Raw genomic sequence first — 15,413 nt, 5'->3', positions numbered from 1 at the left:
ACTGTGCTTATCACTGCAGACTACGTTATTAATGCCTCACTGAACTAATACATCACTCAATTACGATTACGACTTGCGATTTACCAATTTATCAATTTCTAATTAAATTTAAATAAGTTTAATATAATAAACTTTAATATAATAAACTTATTTAAAATTAATTAGAAATTGATAAATTGGTAAGTCGCAAGTCGTAATCGTAATCGCTTGCAATCGATGTAGCGTGTGTCTAGAGTATCCACAAACTACAACTTTGCTCAGCCTGCAATCTGGCAGCACCCATTTTCCTCTCTCACTCTCTCCCTCTTACGCAACAGATTCGAGCCTGCCAAAGGCTGCTGCAGTGCGCGCGAAATTTGAAATAAAAGGCAATGTCTAATTTTATGAGATTCTTAAAGCGGAAAATGCTAAGTTTTTTTTTAAAACGATAATAAGCAGATACTTATTATATATATGTGTAAGGAATCGAAAATATTAATAATTAAAATTATTATTTTGCAGCTTTCAGTGCTCGGCAAAGATGCAAGAGTAGTGCTGCAAAATGATCGCTATTTCTCTCATGCAATTTAATGCATAGCTATCAGCTTCTGCTGATTTTTGCCATGCAAAAATACATATTTATATATTAACACAATTATATTTTAATCAAATTGTATATTTGTATATACATAAATTATACATTATCATTTTCATTACATGATATCGATAATATTTTTGCTTATCGCTTGATTCTTATTTGGTACCCAAAAGAAAATGGGTACTAATTCGTTCTGTCTTTGTGCGCGCCTTGCATACAAACGTGATCATGCTGTCTCGCTCGCACGTTTGATTTGCCATGCAAGTGTAATTATTGAATTAAATGTAAATTCCGAAATAACTTCTCTATTTATGGGTCAATCGCTTTGAAATTTTCAGGGTTGTTTAACACGCATACTTCTCAACTGATTGTTCAGTTAGGGAGTGCTATGTCAAAAATTGCGCCTGTAAATCGTTTTTTTGCAATTTGTGGGCGAAGGGGGCGTGGCATCAAAAATTGGTAACAAACTTGACCTGCGTATGGTATTCACAGACCTGCATTCCAAATTTGAAGTCTCTAGCACTTATAGTATCTGAGATCGACGCGTTCAAACAGACGGACAGAGCTAGATCGACTCGGCTGTTGATCCTGATCAAGAATATATATACTTTATGGGGTCTGCCACCCCTCCTTCGGCCTGTTACATACATTCTGCCAAACACATTATACCCTTTTTTGACCATTTTCAATGGGCTCAGGGTATAAAAAGCGAAAATTGTCATTCGGCACTGCGCAAAAAGTAATTTTTATGTACAAAGAAGGTCACCCTTTTTGCTCACAGTGCACAATGCCAATTTTCGCTTTTTTATATTAATTTATATTTTTATTTAAAATTTTTAGATTAAACTGAATTTGGTTCGTCACAAAATTGGATATCAGAAATTTTGGGGCTAGAAATTGCTTTCGTCACTAGACTTTTACCTCGTGTAGAGTTTTTTTTGTGGGTTTTGTAAGCACAAGCTATTGTTATTTTGATGAATGTACGTAGTAAAATAATTTAAAAAGTAATCTTTTTCGATCTTTTTAGGCATATGTTGTCGCTTCACTTCGAAGAGCTTCGTCTTCTTCAAAGTGAGGTTAACTGCAATAAAGTGGAATTGTAAAAAATGATCAGCTTAAGCTTAACAGTACGATTTCAGATTTGATCAATTTTTAAAATGCATATTGTCACATTGCTGACAAGTGTTGACAAAATTAGCTATCTCTTTTCAAAGATAAAATTGTATAGAAATTTTTTTTTTTTTTTTTTTGAGGCATGTTTTTAAATTATAAAAAACAACATATATTAGGCTGATTTTAAAAAAACGCAGATATACTAGCACAAAGTACAAGCCACAAGAAATATAATTCATAATAAATTGTGCTAAAAAAGCTTATAAATTAGTGTAGTTAGTCAATTTAATTTAACATTATTAATGGGAATAACAGTTTCATGTGCTCTTTGTTCAAAGCAACCCTGTTTAACAGCTGTTTGCTAAGCAGTGTTGGACAATGTTAGAATTTTGACTATGCAACTTTAGAGTTGGAAGTATTTTGAACTCATCGCCATTAAAAAATCTGTTATTTGAACAACTTTAAATGATGACTTTATTCCAAAAAAATAGTCATCCGAACCATAGTGCTTAGGTGTCTGAATACCGTGCGCAGATTTATTTTGTTTTTATTTTTTGATTGGACCACAATACTACGTATAAATAGCTGCTATAGAAACTCTCGGTCGATAATCAACTTTTAGTCCGAAAAACCTTGCTTTTTGAGAAAACGCACCAATTCACAGTGGTCGATTCAGTGCAATCTGGCAGGCAATAATACAAAATTAAAAGTTTGAGCTTGGTTGATATTAATTTTTTTCTTGAAAACTAACACCCCGCCAATATTTATTCCAGTATTAAAAAAATTTTTCCTATCGATAGTCAAGCAGTCGTGAGCGTTCAAAACTTACGATAGTTTTCTGCCTATACCTGATTCCTTTTGGCGCCTTTTTAATTTGTTTTGCATTGCGCTGTTAAAAATTATGTTTTCATAATTCTAAAGAAAAAACGGTTGAAGTTGGACAAAGTTGGTATGTATTTAATAAAAAAAAATATTTGTGTGTTCTGTACATGTATGTATCAGTGGTAAATGGACATTTTCGTGGAATAGAACTTGTGATAATCGGCTGTATTCGGCTTAAATCCTTATGTGTTTCTAAGAATGGTACTTTGTGCATCGTCCAGTGTCAAAATGATCTGCCAATCATAAAATTCTTTCTAATTATAGACACAATGTCAACATTTAAAAGCACGCTTTTTTCGATATGACGCAATGAAAATCTGTCGCATAAAAAAGTTGATGCGATGCAGATGTTTTTTTCTGAATGCATTTACAAAAGCAAATAAAAAAAAAGATTTTTGAAAAAAACAACGATTTTTAAAGGAAAACATTTTCTTATATGATATACTTAGTAGCTATGGACGCCCAGTAAAACCTTTCTCTGACTGCAAAGAGCATCGCCAACTTCAATGAATGAAGGAAGCTTTAGCCCTTTTTGTAATGGAGACTTTACAAAATACTCATATCAGTCAATGCAAAGCTCTGTAAAAGATCATGGAACAAAAATGTTTCCCTGTTATTAAGTGTTGCTAAAGGCAACAAATGGCGTGTTATCCTAAGCACAGCCAAATATTTGAAAATTCAGCGGAAGTTAAAGGACATCAAAAAGAATTTGATGGAATGGCATCTAATGAAGTAGACCTTAAATTGAAAGCTAATAAATGGGGCTGCGATGGCAGTAGTGGCCATGCAACTTACCGTCAGCTCTTTCGTGATCCAGAAATTGAAATGATTGATGAACATATATTTTCCATTTGCATTGTTCCATTGCAAATAGTGGATTATAATAATGCAGTAGTTTGGCAAAATGAGCGTTCTTCGTCAACACGGCTTTGCAGGCCAATAAAGATTAAATTTCAAAAGAAAACGGGAGACTTAGTCCGCGCAGAAGTTGCAAATATAAAGCAGCAGATACAAAGAATTCTTCCCATAATTTTCGAATGTTTTAAAATTGATCATAAATTTCATTTAACAATGATTCATGAGAAGGTCTTCAGCTTGATTGCAGAAACATCCTCACAGGTATGTGGAGTTTGTCATGCCACTCCTTCAAAGTTTAACAATTTAAAACTAATTGTATCAAAACCTGCAAAGGAAGATTTGTCTGAATATGGACTTTCTACTCTTCATGCATTGATCCGATTTTTTGAGTGCATCATTCACACATAATATGGACTTCCAATAAAGAAATGGCAGGTTTCAAAGTCGATGAAGAAATAGTTGCAAAGAGGAAGACCAAAATACAAACCAAACTCCGAAAGTATATGGGTCTTTTGGTCGATATTCCTATCAGTCGTTCTGGAAACACAAAAAATGGGAGTACGGCAAGGACATTTTTTCAGCAACCAAACTTGGCATCCACAATAACCGGTGTACATCTTGAACTGATAAAAAGATTTAGCATTATTTTAAGTACAATGGCATTTGGTTATACAGTAAAAGTTGAAACATTTCGCCAACACTCTTGGGAAACAGCAACAATATATGTTCAAGAATACCCATGGTATTATATGCCTTCATCTATACATAGAATCATGATTCACGGGACAGATGTTATAAAAATGTTTCCCTTTCAATCGGTATGATGTCCGAGGAAGCGCTTGAAGCGCGAAACAAGGATATGCGCAACTATAGAATGATCCATACACGAAAACATTTGAATAATAATACGATGGAAGACCTAACAGACGCACTGTTGTCAGACCCTCTTATATTGTCTATATCAAAAAGTACTTCATTGTACTCAAAAAAGTACATTGAATTAGATGAAGACGTCAAAAAACTGGTTGAAAATATCGCCGAATAATTCTTTTTAAAAACATACTTTTCTTATTTTTTCTTCTTCCTATTTTTTTTTTTTTCATTAAATAGTTTAATATAAAACTCTGAAATACTTAAAATAAAAATAATATATTACAAAATTTTTTTTAAAAATAAAAAGGTGCTTTGAATTATCAACAAATTTATAAAAATATAAAAAAAATATTACATATTTCGTTCGAAAGTTATTAATTAATGCTTGCCAGATTCACAAAATCGACCACTGTGCAATTTGACAAAATTTTTATCTGGGTTGGTCCTTTATATCCTGATCAAAATTAGTTCAAATCGGCTTACTATATTATACAGCTGTCATTGGATGAATAAGATGAAAATTTAATAAACCGCTCAAATCTTTGGAGTGCCAAACGGCACCAAGTGCCTGAGCACAGGGTATTCTACTGTCGATTGCGCTCCACTATAGCCGCAACCGAAGTGAACGGGACACAACGTTGCTTTTCGAGCTATAAAATCGAACTGAATTTATTTCATAAAATTTTGTCTTACGTAGGTAATAGAAAATCTAGCATTCTAACTAATTCCACTCATTGGAAGGACGCCGCATTAGCAGTTAACCCTTTGCAGCAGACATGTTTTACGATTATGCCCTATATTGCATTCCAGCCGTTCTAATTCCTTATCTTGTAGATGTCTTATCTTGTCTTTCTTATCGCATATACAATCATTATTATTATTCCAATATTACTTTTATTGCTATACAGTGTCTAGAAATGTTATAGCTTGAGATTAAATGTGTATATCTACAAATATAAGTGTAAAGTAAAAAATAATAATTAAATAATAATTTTTATTTAAAAGTTGAAAAATATTGATTATTTCAATAAAAATTTAATATAAGTATTATTTTTGATTTTTATTTTAAATGTCACAAATAAGAGTTATTCAATAACTTTTAAGTAAAAATCCCAAAAAAAAGTTAATTTGAATGTCTTTTGAACCAATTGGTGTGTAAAAAAATTTAAAGATATTCTTATTCTATTTGTGCCAACCTGACTTGTTGTTAAGAATATTTTTATAACACCAATTGACTCAAAAGACATTCAACTGAACTGAAAAACATATATTCTTGATCAGCATCAATAGTCGAGTCGATATAAAAAAAAACGATTTATAATGAATTCATAGATACATATTAGTTGAGAGTATCAAATATATTTTTAGATATAATTTAAAAATTTTAATACAAAATGTCAATACTACGACCCGTTTACCGTTTGTTGGCAATATGGGCAGAGCAACAGAGAATTATTTTTCTTAGCTTTCTCAGCCAACTTTTCAAAACAATTTTCGCAAATCTTAAAGTGGCTACAGGGCGTTAATACCACATCGCGTGGCAAATCGGAGCTTAAAATGCATGAAAGAACGTCAACCATTTGACTAAGTTGGAACTGAGATCATCAGTCTCGTCATCATCTTGACCGCACTCGGACTCCGCCCACGGGTCTTAGTTCACACTTGACGCGTTATTGCAATTTCCATTTAATATCTTTCCATTTAATATCTCTAGAACCTCCTCATCTTCTTGAGTTACTTTATTAAAGTGTCTACATCTGATATCATTGTTAATTGGACATTTTCCAATGATGTGGAAAACGGTTTCTATTTCATTTAAATTACAAATATCGCATAACCGAGATTCAGCTCTTTGGTTTCCTTTAAGCCACATGTCATCTACTCGAGTTTTTATTATCCACGATATAAAGTCACAGTTTTAATGTTCATTGCAAAAGGTTTCTCCTACATGAAGGTTAAGACTTCTGTTAATTCTTCTCAAACTTCCTTTGGCACCTTTAAAGTATTTTTGGATCATTCACATTTGGGTTAGTAGATTGACCATTTGATTGCCCCATTCCGAATCTGTTGATATTTCATCTCTCCAGGTAATGTCACAGCTTTGCATTTGTTTGTTTAGTTCATTACTCCAAAATATATTCCTTTCAACAGTTTTTTTAGATAGTATATAATGAAGATTCTACGGAAATAGTTTAAATGTAGATTTTAAGTGTAAATACTGCCATCTTCTGCTCCTGTTTCGATTGACAAAGCGTAATTCGGTGTATTCGTAGGAAGCTTGAGCAATCTTTTCAAGAAAAATCTTTGCAGGTGATTGACTTCTTCAAAGCAGCTAAATCCCAATACTTGGACACCATATGCTTCGATGGCTCTACAAGCTGCTAGAAACAGTCTCCGTTTTGATTTGACTGAAATATCGTGACAAGCAAAGAAGTTTGTCCATGTGGAGCATATGTTTGCCTTGGTCTGAGCAATATGTTGGCTAACGTGTTTCTTGAAAGACAGAAAAGGAGTTAAGACTACATCAAGTTATCTATATTCTGGTACAACGGTTACTGGTTCGCCTTTATAAATCTACTGTTCCGATAACCTCCTTCTGCCACCTGTTTTGAAAATCATAATCTGTGATTTATCTAGACTAACCTCCATTCCCAAAGTTTGAAAGTATTTCTCTAAGCGGTTGATCATTGTTTGAAGTTTGACTGGGTAGAGTGTTCTTGTATTTTAAGGCTCGTATCAATGGTAACTCTATGTGAAAAACTTCGTTCCAGATTAGTTTAGGCAATACTCCTAGAGGCTTGGTTGGCATAGATGATAGGTTTGTCGACACATTAAGCTCTAGCGTTATCGGCATGTGATTTGACCATGTCTTTGATTCAACCTCGAATTTTTTTACCAAGCTTAAAATATTAGACGACGCAGTGCAATAATCATTCACAGATTTTCCTTGACTTGCTACAAACGTAAGGCTCCCGCTTTCATCTCCCACTGCTCGATCATTCAGTATAACTAGCTCATAACTATCGCAAAAATGTTCTCGTCCATTTGCGTTTTTTTTTTATTATCTTTTGATTTCCGTGTCTTGGTGCCATTAATAAATGTTGGTAAGATTATTTTGTCTAATGGTTGTTGTTCTTGTCCAATACGCACGTTTAAATCTCCCATTGTTATTGAATTTTCTATTAATTTATTATTATATACTTTCTTGACAATCTTAAAATCGTCGTTCCAATTGCTTCCTCTCAGGTAACGGGGTATCAGGGTGACTTTTATAGTTTCATGAGTTATGTGTATTAAATCTTGATATTTGTAGGTTTCATAAACGTGATTAATACCCTTGACAGGCAGATGCCGTTTGACGCCGTATAATTTCCCTCCACTGGCTCTTAAATATATACTCTGACGGGATGCGTTCTTCCAACTTAATGCAAATTCACTGAATATATTCGCAAACAAATTAGTACAGTGCTTTTCTACATGTGTTTCTGTTAAAATAAAAATGTCGAAATCATTAAATTATTTAAAAAAAATCTTATTATAGGCCACGATTTGTAATTAAATTATCGTACTATCTGCTTTCTTATTATATTGTTCATCCACCCCATCTATCCCAATTATTAGTTACATTTGGCAAGAAGGTTTCGATAACTTACTGTAAATATATTGAAAATTTCAATCTTTTTACGCATGAAGAGCTAAAAATGGCCAAAATTGGACAAAATTTCTAGAATATTAGCTACAACTGAAACAATCTGTGGTCCCATAATACATACATTTTAAATTTTTATGAATAAAATAAAAGAATTTACACAAAACTTTTAAATGTCTTCGCATATTATTAATTTTTGAATTACAACACACAAAATATCCTATATTTTCGACAATTTCCATTTCCTACGCCTCCTCCTACGTAAACAAAGCACAACTGACGCAACACAATTTACATCATACTTTTGGTTATTGTTTTGTTGTGCGTTGGCAACACCGGCCATTTCATCAGTGTAAGCCACTTTCGCCGTAAGCTAAGGCTTTTTGTTTACCGGCCTCAGTGTAAATTGACTATTAGCTGCTTTTTGACCCGAAAAGTGATAGCGTGACCATATGAGCACACGCAATAGACATTTACTAAAACTTCATTTTTTAAAAACCTTTTAAAAAATTATGATAACTTTTATATGATATTCTAAGAGTAAATAGTTGTCACATTCTATAAAAGTTAGCCTACCAATAAATGCGCATTTAATTGCATACTATTTTCTGCAGTGCAAAAAAATCTTCATTTGGCAATTCGTTGCAAGTAAATTCTAGTCGCTTAACTAATTTTAGTACTGAACTATATGCAATACATACGTCATATGAAAGGTATAAGAGTGCTCTTTTTAATTAAGAAAAAGATTCAAGATTAAAAACACTTTTTGTACCTGTTACATAAAAAATAAGTAAAAAGGTATATTGTGATCGTTGAATGTATGTAAAAGGGAAAGGGAGTCATCTCCGACTCTATAAAGTGTATATGTTCTTGATCAGCATCAACAGCCGATTTGCCCCCGCAAATCGCAAAAAAACGCAACTTCCACAGTTTTTAAGATAATACGTTTTTTGTGTTAATTAACGTTATTATTATCTATTATCCCACTAAATATGACGAATTCATGTTTTCAAAGTAATTTAAGTAATTTCTTTAAATTACTTTTATATACGTGTATATTTAAATAAGTAACGGGTATCCTATGGTCGGGATCTCGACTATAGCTTTTCCGACTAGTTTTCCATAAATTTACGCTTTTATTTTCGTGTGACCTATATTTATTCGCAAAAAATCGAACAAATTCATAAATAAATTTTTGTTATTTAGAAAATTAACCCTTCAAGAAGTGGCTGAGTACTTAGATCAGATAATTGAGGAGGAAAAAAATAAAAAATTTTGGAGAAAAAAAATTACTAGAATTACCTTCTTTCACCTGCGAAAGGTGGAAATGAAAGTGGCGAAGATATTGCCACATAAGATTAAGGTTGTATCGTTGATGATGTTTGGTAGGTCGATGAGATGGTAGGGTGCATCCATCAATTTATATGCAAAATATGGCTTTTGAAAAGCATGCCCGACGATTGGAGCCTCAGTCTGATCTGTCCTGTTTTGAAGAAGGGTGATGCCACATTGCGCAACAACTACCGTGGCTTTAGTCATCTTTCGGTCTTCTAAAGGTCCTCCCGAGCGTATTGTGTAAGAAACTGAAACTATTTGCTAAAGCACTGATTGGACCTTGTCAGTGCGGTTTCCAACCTAGTAAATGCACCATCGACCAGATCTTCACACTACGCCATATCATGGAAATCATGGAATCACTCGAAAGCGAGCGCGACACGTACCATCTTTTTGTCGACTTTAAGGCCGCTTTCGGCGAGATTGCCTATATGCTGCCATGTTTGAACTTGCAGAATGCATTGAGCAACAAAATTAGCTCTGTCAAGGAAAGAAATGACCAATCCTAAACCTTTCATACCAAGGGTGGTTTAAGACAAGTTAACTCGCTCTCTTGTATGCTCTTAAATCTTCTGATGAAGAGTATTAAAGGAAAGGCTGAATTACGTCGACCGGGCACAATGCTGGCACATGAAAGTGTCCAGCTTCTTAACTACGCTAATGACCTTGACATCATTGGTTCACCAAGCGTGATGTAACGGCGTATTTTGGAGCAATCGAATAGTATCGGCTAAAATTGGTTAAGCAGTAAATATGCTACAGGTGCTACTTTGGGCTCAGTAGGCAAATCAACAGTAGAACTCTCTCTCGATAGACGAAGATAATACTTTACAAGATGCTCATCATACCAGTGCTTCTATATGGTGCGGAAGCCTGGACAGTGACACTATCAGTGGTAGCTGCTGTTGGGGTGTTCGAGAGGAATATTCCTCGTAAAATCTGTTTGCGTTTACGTTACCTATCGTATCAGATGGAACGACGAGCTGTATATCCTGTATGATGATGTTGACATAGTCAGTGGTATGAACACACAGCGACTTCGCTATCTGGGTCACATTGTACGTATGGAATCAGACCCTCCAGCCCGTAATATTTTCAATGCGATAGTAGGCGGAATTTAGAGGGAAAGTCCCCGGACACGTTGAATGGACCAAGTGGTCAAAGTCCTGTCAACCCTTGGTGACCGACTGACGGAGACGCGCGCAAGACTGGAACGCGTGGAGGCCACTTGCGCATCAAGCCATGCCCCAGTAGGGGTTTCTAGCCATTTAATAATAATAATAAAACAGTCAGGTTTGCTCAAATGCTTATAACTTAGCCATAGTTTTTATCGGTTAATATATTATTATATTAATATATATTATTTGTATTAGGGTTGTTGATAATATATCAAAATATCAATAAATCGATATTTTGTCCAAAACTGATTTACTTATATCGTAATACTTTTTTTTGTAGTCTGGGTAGCGAGCGAAAACGACCCCGAAAACAGTGAGCTAAAGTTATATCTCAGCTTGCTGGATGCTTTATGGGAAAGTGATCCCTTGCAACTCTGGAGTCCGCATAAGGCTTCCATGCCGGGACTTTATAAAATCGCCTTAAGATACCTCATCAGCCCTGGTAGCTCAGCCTTCGGAGCGGCTGGCGTCCGCTATAAAATGTGTCATCTGTGACTTTCGTAGCCGAATGACAGATCTCCACATAACGCAAAGCGTATTTTTAATGTCCGTGAAACCAAAGTATTGGAACTAAAAGCTCGTTATTTTTTAATATTAAATAATTAAATTCGCTTAGTTTTATAACATATTTATATCGAATAGATAAAAAATTTAGTATATCATTACATACCAATATCGAAGTAATAAACAATGTATCTTATTATACACCATGTTTATACAGTGCATTAAGTTGCTTTAATTGAAAGCGAGTTTTCTTAAACCGGCTTTGTAAAAACTTTTATAATGCGATTTAACGCTAACAGGGATTCAGCGAAGCTCGCTTTTTAAGCCTGTCGCTAATTTCTCACCCCGCTTTAAATATACGTATAAACACTTATTGCTTTAAAAATGTACTACAAGACCGTATGGTTGTATATACAATAATACACAATAATAACATAATAAAGTCGCAAGTATAAACACTTAAAAAAATATGTTGTAAGAACAAACGATTTAAGTTAAAATCAGGTTTAGCTGCTCTATAAACATGGTAATATACTTAAATTAAAGTTATAAGCAATGTACATACTACAATCAAAGATATGAACAATGTTATGTATGCTTAATATATAAAATCTATTTGTTGGGCAGAGTGTCTCTTTTTGTAGGAAAAAAGGAAATAATAAAAATATCAAATATATTGATATTTTTAATCGATATATTAAATATCATATTGATATTTTTTCAAAATAAAATATATTATCGATACGATATTTAAAAAATATTCGACAACCCTAACTTGAATATTTTCAGAAATAGAGAATGTTGGCGCACTTAGCGCATTTGAATTTTGGTATTTATACTTTTTCGATATACATAATTCAAGGTACGTTTTTGGCGAACTTGAGGTCTGTTTTTATTGTCAATTGCAATCGTATGTGCAATCTCTTTTTTCGTTTCGCAAATTGAACTTAAACGCCACCAAACTTTCGTTTGTTTTAATTAATAAATTATATAAACTCGTATAATTTTGCAGAGAAGAAACTAAATTCTAAAAAAAATTAAAAAAAAAAAAATTGTCGGAAGGAACACCCGTACATAATATTAGGAGCTTGATTTACTTTAAAAGTAAGAACATTTCATTCTATTTAGCCGATCTGGTTGCGATTAACACTTTCTTCAATAATGTGTGTGACTGACACATAGATAACGTTAGTTACCAAAAAAAAAACTTCATATCTTAAAAACTGTGGAGTTTAAGCCTCTTTAGTATCTGAGATCCTTTTATTCATACGGACGGACAGACGGACGGCTATATCTACTCGGCTGTTGATGTTGATCAAGAAAATATATACCTTATAGAAGATGCCACCTCATCCTTTTTACACACATTCCAACAAGCACAATATACCCTCTTACCTATTTTTTTAGAAACGGGTATATTTATCAAAATTTTGAAAATAAAGAAAAAAATTGTTTTTTGTCATGTCATGACCAATGTCTATAAAAAACTAGTGTGCCGGTGCATCAGTCGAGCATACTCGACTGTCGGAGACCCCGTACTTACTATGGCAAAAACTAATAATGCAACAAATAAAAAAATTTTAGTTAACTTAAATGTATATTCTATCACATTGGCTACGATGTCTCATAAAACATAAAAGATTTTCATACTGAGACTTGATTTTCACCCGATCGGTCCTATGACAGCTATATGATATAGTGGTCCGATTCGAACCAACTTTGAACAGGATATATAAAACCAAGTTAAATGCATATTCTATTAGTTTGGTTACGATATCTCATAAAACAAAAAAATTTTTAATACTAAAACTTGATTTTCCCCCGATCGGTTCTATGACAGCTATATGATATAGTGGTCTGATTCGAACCAACTTTAGACAGGACAAATAAAACCAAGTTTAATACATATTCTATCAGTTTGGTTACGATATCTCATAAAACAAAAAAGTTTTTCATACTAAGACTTGATTTTCACCCGATCGGTCTTATGACAGCTATATAGTTGTCCGATTCGAACCAACTTTAGACAGGATATATAAAACCAAGTTTAATGCATATTCTATTAGTTTGGTTACAATATCTCATTAAACAAAAAAGTTTTTCATACTAAAACTTGATTTTCGACCGATTGTTCCTATGGGCGCTATATGATATAGTGGTCCGACTAAAAAAAGAAACAAACAGGCAGAATATTGAAGAATCTACATACAAAATTTGGTGTCACTAGCTTTTAAATTGTTCTTATAATTTGGATATGAAATTTATTTTTTGATTTGTGAGCGATAAAGGGGACGTGGCCGAATTTTGAAATAAACTTGATCTGCTTGCAATATAGAGGAACCTACATACCAAGTTTGGTGTCTCTTGCTCTTATAGTCTCTGAGATATAGGTGTTCATACAGACGGACGGACAGACAGACAGACAGACAGACGGACATTGCTATATCGACTCGGCTGTCGATGCTGATCAAGAATATATATACTTTATAGGGTCTGCCACGCCTCCTTCTGCCTGTTACGCACATATTCGTTAAAACAAACCCAATAAGTACGGGGTCCAAAAATTATACTAAAAAATTATAGATTCGGAAATGACACATAGTCATTATAAAACACAGCAACGAACTCGCAACCCCGAAAAAGCTCCGTTAATTAGTTTAGGGTCCACAAGTTAAATTTATGTTGATAAAACCTTATTTTCGTTTATGGAATTTGATTATGGAAGATTTTAAATTTATTCTGCTGTTGGAGCTAATCGTACGTCCTTTCTTATACGACTGCTTCCACAAGAATTCTTGAATCTAAGGATGCTCTGCTTTTCTAGTTAGATTAAAACATTTAATGAACGGACATCAGTATCATTCAGTAGATTGCTCTAAAATATATCCTCCAAGCTAAAAAGTTACTATGAAACAAATTGAACCGAATTTGCGCTAGTTTTAAATCAAGAATATATGTATGTATATAGTTTATCAGGTTGTAGATGTCTCAGTCTATTGTACACATTTGCAAGAGCATAAGTTGATAAGTATGCATTGTGTACATATATGTATGAAATTCACGTGATTCAGTCTAGAGATGGGCACGGGCCTTCTATTTTTGGCCCGGTCATATTTTCAAAAATCCCGGGCCGGCCCGAGTCCGGCGCGAAATTATTATATAAATTTTCCAATATCGATCAAAATTTGAAATTTTCTTGTTGTTATGTAAAAGTCTGATTATTTTTCTTTGCTCATTTTAGCGATTCATATTTTTAACGAATAGGTAGTACAATTAAGCTTGATAAGCATGTCGATGCTTATCGATAAAAGAGATACATAAATGATATTAACAGTGAATTATTACAGAAATAATTATATCAATCCATATGATACGTAAGTGTGAAATCTTGACTTTTCTGGATTACCGGGATTCTGGCCTTTTTCTGGGGCCCGGTCCCAAAAAAAGTCCGTTTACGATTTTCACGCCGGAAGCCGGTGGAATGAAGAGGCCCGCGGGACACGAAGTTCGAAAAGGCCCGTGCCCATCTCTAATTCAGTCTTTGATTCTGCGCACTTGCTCAATAGAAGTGTAAAATCAATAAACACATTCTAAAAAAAATTATTATGCTTTACAAACATATATTTAAGTATTTATTTTCGGCTTAATTTAAAATATATATATGTATAAATATGGTTATTCATTCAATTTTATTTTATGCTTGTTTATGTATATATGATTATGAGGATATTTATGAATTGTTACATTTACAAACATGAATTAAAATTTTTGCACTACGTACTTGATTTTTGTTGTTTTTGAGTAGAATTAAGTAGATTTTAAATTAATACAAATGTTGTATACTTATTTATTTAATAAATTCAACCAACAAGTTTTGTAAAGTTAATGTTCCGCGCACTGATATTAAACTAACTAGATTTCCAACATTCCTGTACTTGATTTGTTTTTATACCCTGTATTGAAACGTTATACAAAATGGTTTGCTTAGCAAGCACATTATATTAATAGACTTGCATGTGCATTTATGCATATGTATCTTATATTATTATGTTTAAATCAGGATATAATAACGGAACCGTAACCGAAATATAAGAAAGCCGAAACGTTTTTACCGGTACGCTTTCGGTACACTTTACCAAAAGTTAGTGGTTGTTTCTGTAAGTATATCATTTTGCTTATTTTTCTTTCTATTAAAAGCCTTAAAATTGAAGATAGGTTTATCTCGATAAAATACAAACATATTATACGTATGTGTGTACAAATCTGTAAATATATTTTTGTTTTATAACATTTAATTATTTAATTGCTGTACCGGTACGTACCGATTCTGATACCGGAACCGAAAGAAAAAACCGAAATAGTTGTTTCGGGACGTACCGCATCCGATACCGGAATCGATATTTGTTGCTGCTTGATTCCCTTTCTCAAATTGTATTAATTATAT

The 15,413-nt window shown here is 33.4% G+C and overlaps 1 protein-coding gene across 1 annotated transcript in view; it reads right to left on the bottom strand.

The window, feature by feature from the left end:
* The window catches only part of LOC117782664 (synaptosomal-associated protein 25), a 109,802-nt gene extending 94,901 nt beyond the window's left edge, over positions 1-14,901 (bottom strand). Inside the window, exon 1 of the mRNA XM_034619692.1 lies at positions 14,751-14,901. The gene's annotated coding sequence lies outside the window, so the exon portion shown is untranslated. The remainder of the gene's footprint in view (positions 1-14,750) is intronic.
* Between the last annotated feature and the right edge of the window lie 512 nt (positions 14,902-15,413).

The sequence above is a fragment of the Drosophila innubila genome, assembly GCF_004354385.1.
Source record: "Drosophila innubila isolate TH190305 chromosome 2L unlocalized genomic scaffold, UK_Dinn_1.0 5_B_2L, whole genome shotgun sequence".
NCBI lineage: Eukaryota > Metazoa > Arthropoda > Insecta > Diptera > Drosophilidae > Drosophila > Drosophila innubila.
Note: the sequence above shows the minus strand (reverse complement) of the source record. Positions and strands in the feature narration are given on the sequence as shown.